The following is a 7,776-nucleotide window of genomic DNA, read 5'->3' on the forward strand; positions in this document are numbered from 1 at the left end:
AAGATTGTCATTATGTCGTTGATGTTACCCTTGGTCAGGTGTCGATGTTTAAACCTTGAGGATGTGAGCCATCATGTGTTATGTTCCTAATGGTCAACCCTGGGTTTGTGATTGTGAGTCCTTCACCTGTGTTATGTCTAGATTATTTATGGTTGTCAGCCCCACCATAGAGTTCTCATAGAGAGTCTTATCCAGTTAGTGTCCTAGTAGAGAGAGTGGCTTTCGGGCGAGGGCCGCACCCGAAGTGGATGGCAGGATAATCCCTCGAAAGTCAGCTATTAAGTGATAACCTAATAATTTGATTAGGGGGTGGGTAGTTATTAATTTAATTAAGATAATGTACCCCGTACACGGTTGAGTGCTTGTATAGGCTCAAGGTGTTTGGGAAGGCCTAGAATGGCAAACCTACCACCTTGTCCTCACGAAAGGATGGTAGGGTCCGCATGATGCTTAGATGGAGCCGAGGGTTCGGGAGAGGTTACCAAGATAACCCAAGATGGGGGCTGGGACCTATGGAGACCTACGTAGGGTAACCATCTTAAGCCATGTGATGACACTCTCTCTTTAGGGTCGCTAGTGTTTTGTGAGTTGAGTCACTTGTGTACTGCGGAGTCATGTGAACTGTTGTACTTATCTTTCTTTCTTGAGGGTCTTCTGCTATCTCCTAGAACGGTGGGGTGGTTCCATTATGGGATCACATGGTCGGGTGGTAGTGCCACTTCCCATCGGATATCTTGTTCCTACCTTCATGCAAGGATTGGCTTCGCCGGTGTATCTTGGTTCTTGCTTCGTGTAGCAACTCATGTTCTTGATATTGTACCTTTGAGGCCTGTGTGGTCATTGTATCAGCATCTTTGTAACCTTTGTACTTTATTGTTCTATAGTAGCCATGTAATTCATGAAATGATGTAATTTAAGTTAATGGGATATATGTTGTTTCAATTATCTTTCATCTTATGTATAAATGAATCATTGGAAGTATATATGTTGTAACTCTTTAAATCTATCTTTTGGAGATCAATTTATGTATTTGAGTTATTTAATTGTAATTGGCTTTCCCTACTTTAGATGGATAATTGGATTAATATTGTGATGTAGTCTTCTTTAGAAGTAATCTTCGTTGGTAACCCTTTAGGATGTCAATGATAGTCTTCCGCTTATGTTTTTTTATTGTGCAAGTTATGTTTTAATTCGCTTAATCTTTAAAAAAAAAAAAAAAAATTCTCCCTTTAGTTGCCTTGTAGTGTTGCTATCCTTTAGGGTTCCTGGCGGGGCATTACATCAGGCACTCTAAAATGGGTGCTCTAACATGTGATGGGTTTCTAGAACACTGATCCGCGATAGAAGAATGGTCTTCACACTCTTATATCTTGGCAAAGATGTCCTTGACATTCTGTGGTTAGATGACCCAGGGAATTTAAATGCAAGTCCATTGTTTTTGGATCTTGAAGCAAGATCTGCTGGTCCCATTCCCCAACTTTTGAAATGATTGAAATATTCTTAGGGAATGGTTTTGAAAGATCCAATAGTAAACATACCCTTAAAGGAAGTTGTGGATCTTCAAATGGAATTAAATCATGCTTTACAAAAATCTCCAAATGATTAGCTAAGATTTCTATAAGGTCTAAATCTCTATATTCTATTGGGATCCCAGGGAAGGTTATCCAGAATGGCACATATTTTATATCTGTGCCCTGAGGGTTAAAATTTGGATACCAAGGCAATGTATATAAACCAAAACCCTTGTAGAACAAACCCTTAGATCGATAAATCTTATCTCTACACATCTTTGAAAAAAATATGGCAATAAAAAACTGGGAACCTTGATCTATGAAAAAAATTTCCTTCACTCCCTCCCAATGTTTTTTAGCCCATATGCATAAATCAACAGATTTGGGAGAAGAGCCCCAAAACTTACCTATCATCGCTCTTTCACACAGATTTGAGCTCTGTGAATCAAGGAGGTGATTCGATAATTTAATATAAACCTTTCCTCTCGCCAAATCTAGAATCCTTGACGATTGATCTTCTCCCTTTCTCTTTCCGATTTGGTGTTCCATTCCATTTAGTTTAGGATCTGTGGGATTAGGTATTTCTTGCGCCTTATAGGTATGATTCTTTCTCCAATTCTTAGTAAAACCTCTGCCAATCTGCCTCGGCCTATGAATATGTTTGTTTCTGTGAGAGCTGGTGTTTAAGTTGAAAACCTCCCCATCCTGTCGACCCCTAAATTTCTTCAAATGGTTGAGAAATGTGGAGGATTGAGACTCCCACCTCCAGACCTTAAAAGAGAGTCCCATGCCCTAGGCCCAACGGTCGATTTGGGAGGATTAGTCTTTGGAGACGGAGATTTTCCCCTCAACAGAGTTCTCAAAGGAATATTATTTGGGAATGTGAGCACTCTAGAATCTCCCCGTGACCTATAAACCCCCAGCCCCCAGTGCCCATGTCTGTTTTGTAGCGGAATATTATTAAGGGTTGTTAGACAACTTTGTTGCTTATTGAAAGCCTCGAGACTATCAATGTAAAGCTTGTTTAAAAACTTCGAATGAGTTTCCCAATGTCTAGGGCTTATTTTCGAATGAATCTGGCTGACTTCATCAGGAAGCCTGTCATCTTCACATATATTAAAGATTTCATGGTTCTCCTTGTTCAACTTTTTCGGCCACGTGAATGGTTTCCAATTAGGTTTGGAGAATTTGAATTTGCTTTGAAATGATCTGTGAACCCGATGAAAAAAGTCCTCCCTTTCTGAAGTACCATTGTTCTTCCCCTGGCACCCAGTTGTAGAGCCCATCACACCCTATACCACTAAGTTTATATTAATGTTGATATGATAAGTTTAGAGATTTTCTTTTAAAACAAATTAATTATTGTCAATAAAGTTCAAATAGTGTTATTATTGGGTTTATTCTAATCCACCCCATGCGATAATGGAATGGAATGTAATAAAATAGCTTAGGGGTTGAATTTACCCCACCTAGTCAACGAAAGTTTGGGCATGACAATTTTAATTAACATTCACTTCAGGATAATTTATAATGACGAAGGTGCTTGGAATTTCTGTTAGAAGCATCATTAAACACATTTAATTCAATTTTGGTAAAGTTAGATTAGGATTTGAAATTTGAGCGTCCTCTAAAGTAGAAGAAGCCTCCAAAAATTGGCGTATTCAATTGAGGATAATTTAGAATTTGTGTCAGAAGCATCATAAACACATTTAATTCCATTTAGGTAGAGTTAGCTTAGGATTTGAATTTTGGGCGTCCCCTAAAGTAGAGGAAGCCTCCAAAAATTGGCGTATGCCGCTTTAAGTGGCCAAGACACGGTATTCTTTAGTAAAAGGCGAAAGAATAGTTCGCTTTGTCTTGACCACGCGGCTCCGTAAATTGAAAGGAGGGAAGATGAAGTATATATACTACTCGGTTACACCAAATATACATTCCCCTATCAATGTGGGACTAAAATAAGAACAAGACACAGAGAAGAAGAAGAGCACACAGCACACAGCACACAGCACACAGACAATGAAGTTTTAAAGAGTAACGCTCTGTCGGCATGTTTTAATGTTCAAATAAAATATCGATCTTGAGTACACATACTGTAATCCATCCTTACTAAGTTAAAATAGTAGGTTCATCCTTGCTATGATTACATTCAACAAGATTTTCTTCACGCCAAATTCCTTTATATGTATTACAGGATGCGATGAAAAGTTTAATAAAAACAACGAAATACTGCATATTTCATACTTCTCTTTCTCTAGTTTTGTACTCAATATCCGATTTGGCTCAACTATCAAATAAAACCTAAACCCATCTTTCCATTTGATTAATTTAGCTTTCATCATCCACATACATATCTTCCTCCCATTAATTCTAATCATGATTGCTATCTTTTCAAGATCACAATTACTATCATGTCTCTTGACAAGATAGCTATTGCAATATTGCAAATCATGTACTTTATTTGTCAAATTTGTTTGAATTGAGGTCTATGCCATCAAATTTAGAGAAATTCTTTAGGACCCTAGTTTCAAATGAATGGATTGCATATCATTCGATCAAAAAGAGAAAGGACTCAAATCATGGTGGACATAGGTCTGTATAATTATTCAAAGATTGGATGTTGTGTTGCTCTTCATAAAGGCATTATGAATCATACATGTCTTTGATCTCGCCAACAACAATCTATAGAGGGTTTGACTTAAACATGAGAAAGACAAGTACTCCAATTGTAACATAGCAAACTCTTAAAGGTGTTTGTCATCATTGTGCTCCCCATTTCATATATCTTTGGTGAAAGAAAATATGCAAATAATTTATTAATTAATTCCACGAGGAGATGATTACAAGGTGTCTTATCTACAATACCACTAAAGAAGTAGAAAAAGAGTAGAAAAAAGAACATTGAGAAGCTGAATGCAAACAACACAAAAAAGAGTGACCCTATTATATAACCTAGAAAAACCCTACAAAGGGAAACACACATACTCCAAAGCATTGAAACCAATGTATTGTCAATAATTTTATGTTGCCATGCAATGGTAGGCTTCAAGCTTAATAGGAGATCAACGCTCTCAATCTTAGAGGAATTCTAGGAGCATAGCTCTACATAAAATTGGGCATTCAATTTCCATCCCAATCCCTCGATATATAAGCCAATGAGACTTAGAAAACTATGAATGGTTTTATAAAATCATGAGCTCAAATCTAGGCAAGATGATCCACATTCAACCCATGTTCCCCACCTCCCGAGTGTAACTCCTCCACAAATAGAATTGTAAATCTTGATTTATTGGTTCGAATACCAAGACTATGTGGGATTAAAGTAACTCTTAAACTCTTCATATGGGTGTAGTGATTATACAAAAGACTAAGGATGGTATCCATAAATAAACAAGGGGAAAGGGAATAAGAGAAATAAATGGAAGAAGAAACCAAAAATCACCTACATAAGCCCTTCCTCGTTACCAGGGAAGAAATCAAGTGAGTGATAAGATTACGGAATTTAAGGGTGAAAAACACAAAAAAAAATAGACAATAAGTCAAATTACCACAATCATATGAGCAACATTTGATGAATGTTTCCTTTCCATCGATAAAAATATGATCCTAGAGTAAGGTACGCAATTAGAAAGCATGTCATTCAAGATTTTCCACACTAAAAGAGAAGATTTTGCTCCCACTTGACTTGCATCCATGTTGCCCAGAAAATGTTAACCAATGGGAAAGAGTATGATCACTACGAAACCAACTCATGGGTAATATTCAAAAGGAAAATAAGAGTTATCATGAATTTAGGTGTGTTTCATTAATTATTTGCATGGCTCAATATTTTCTAAGCAAATTCTTTGGACTAAACAATTGTTCATGGAGGTTAGATACATCTAGTGTTTAAATTAAATAAAGGAGGACCTAGATGGGTTTCCAATTGAAACTATCTATAGTTATAGGCATGAATCATTGTTTACAAAATTTTAAGCAAGAATGCACAATAGAGAATGGTTGAGCCATGACGTTATATGAAAATTAGAGATTGAGATTGTTTTTGTTCTAGACAAGGGTAACATCCATTTGGAATTCATGGAACTACATACTTTCTTAGGCCCATCACTTCCAAATGAAGCATCTAAAAAAGTACTATGAATAACAACTCAACTCCTCATGTCCCTGTTATGATCGCACTAGACCAATATGTTTGGTAAATGACATGAATATGTTGACCAAAAGACCAAGAAAGATGCCAAGGAGAAAATCGCTAAAAATAGACGAAGGGTGCAAAGAAGCCAAGGCAAAACTTCATCTAATAGTTGAATATATTTCAAACAACAAGATACTCAAACTATAGTACAACCAACAAAAGAACAAATAAAAATGAAGATTGAAGCATTTAATCTCTACCAATGGAGGCACTACAATACAAAAAGAGAAAAAAGCCTTAGACGAGCAACTACAAAAGCATAAAAATAGAAAAGAAAGAAAATAAGAAGTATTCATTACCATTGAAGAATATCCTTCAAAAAATATCAAATAGAGGAAACCACGAAGATATTTCTCCAAAAGAGTTTAAAAAGGAGAAGGCCATAAGGAATCTTGATAGACATAAACTAAAAATGAAAAAGGAAATTAATGCAATGGAGGGACACTTCAAAAGAAGTAGAAGGGCCTTCATTATTTATTCCTTTATTAATAAATTTATCCATCCTTTATTATTTAGGCAAAGAGTTGTAAGAATTACAACGAACATGAGTTTGATTATCATCATCGAATTGGTAGTCAATAATTATTTTGAACTTATTTATTCCATGTGGTGCTACAGTATAACTTAGTGTTTGCATTATGGGCCTCCTCTAAAGTTAGAGGAAGCCTCCAAAAATTGGCGTATGCTGCTTTGAGTGGCCAAGACACGGTATTCTTTAGTAAAAGGCGAAAGAATAGTTCGCGTTGTCTTGACCACGCAGCTCCGTAAGTTCAATAGGGAAAAATTGAGATATTTATACAATGTTCTGTTCTACTAAACTTCATTAGCATCGATGTGGGACTAAAGTAAGAAAAAGTGCTCTGAAAAAGAGAGACTTTAAACTTTCAAGTAGAATGCAATGGACTTTAGACGTTTTCCTCTATGCACTCCTCCTATCTTTCTGTGGGCAGTGTTAAAATAAAATCAGCATCCCACTGAATATCTGAAGGTTTTCGCTCATTGGCTTTGAGATTCACATTTGTAGATATTCTGCTGATTTTCAACCAAGCAAGACTGAAAATAAGACTAAATATTTTGTTGTCTTGTCTTATAATGTGAACCAGACGCGAGTAGATGGGAAAACTGCAAAACATGTGAACCAGACAATGGAAGCATGAAGTCAAGGTGAGGAAATAAAGTCTGAAGACCAAAAACATTGGCAAACATATAAAGCATCATCAATGAGGCATACCATCTGCTGAATAGGACATTTGGAAACCTGTAAGAAGACAGGGGAAATGCAATAAGTGTAGGGTGTAGCAAAGATAAAATAGTACTATAATTGAAGATGATGTAAATGTTTACGTTCTATCTACAACTAGTATGGTTGCATGAATAAGGATTTGGAGTGTAGTTGAGTGTACGTGCTAAACACCTGATATAGCCAGCTTGATTGTCAGAGGGGCCCTGGAATGGAAGAAATGGGCAAATTTGTAGACGTCCTGAGCATGTGAACAACGTGTAAAAACAAATAAACCTCATACATAAGGGTTTGAAAGAATAAATGAAGATAGTAAAAGGAAGAGTTGGTGGAGAGAAGACTGGGACGCAATGCTAGCAGAGGGGGAGAAAGACATATTTTCAGCAACAAGATGGACCTCATCGTTGGCTGTTCTCTTCATTCAATACCAACTATTTTTAAAACCACGAGGCACTATACTTGCATGTACGTGTTGCAATATGAGTCTTGCATGCTATTATGTTGATTTACTACATACTTCTTAATTATAGATTCACATAAAATAATCTTTGTATAAGAAATTGATAATTTACTAGCCACATATCAATGTGTAACTTAGCACTTGATTGCTTTTCTAAGTAGAATGTTTTCATAATTTGGTTATGTTGTGAATATGTCACAACACATCATGTTGTTTAAAAGGCCTTGGAGGTTGGATTTTATCAGGAACGTGGGTGCAACATCTAACTTAATTCTCATCTAGGTGTCCTATAAATTTGAGGGAAAATACCGTTTTGAGCAAGAGAAAAGAGAAGATTTTTCTCCCACTTGACTTGCATCCATGTTGCCCAGAA

At 36.4% G+C, this 7,776-nt stretch overlaps 2 non-coding genes across 2 annotated transcripts; both read right to left on the reverse strand.

Moving 5' to 3' along the window:
* Positions 1–3,265: 3,265 nt before the first annotated feature.
* LOC131060040 (U5 spliceosomal RNA) lies at positions 3,266–3,382 on the reverse strand. The gene has a single exon (XR_009110279.2). It is a non-coding gene; the product is annotated as a U5 spliceosomal RNA (small nuclear RNA).
* Positions 3,383–6,347: 2,965 nt separating this feature from the next.
* LOC131060038 (U5 spliceosomal RNA) lies at positions 6,348–6,465 on the reverse strand. The gene has a single exon (XR_009110277.2). It is a non-coding gene; the product is annotated as a U5 spliceosomal RNA (small nuclear RNA).
* Positions 6,466–7,776: the final 1,311 nt, after the last annotated feature.

This window comes from Cryptomeria japonica, chromosome 8, assembly GCF_030272615.1.
Source record: "Cryptomeria japonica chromosome 8, Sugi_1.0, whole genome shotgun sequence".
Lineage (NCBI taxonomy): Eukaryota > Viridiplantae > Streptophyta > Pinopsida > Cupressales > Cupressaceae > Cryptomeria > Cryptomeria japonica.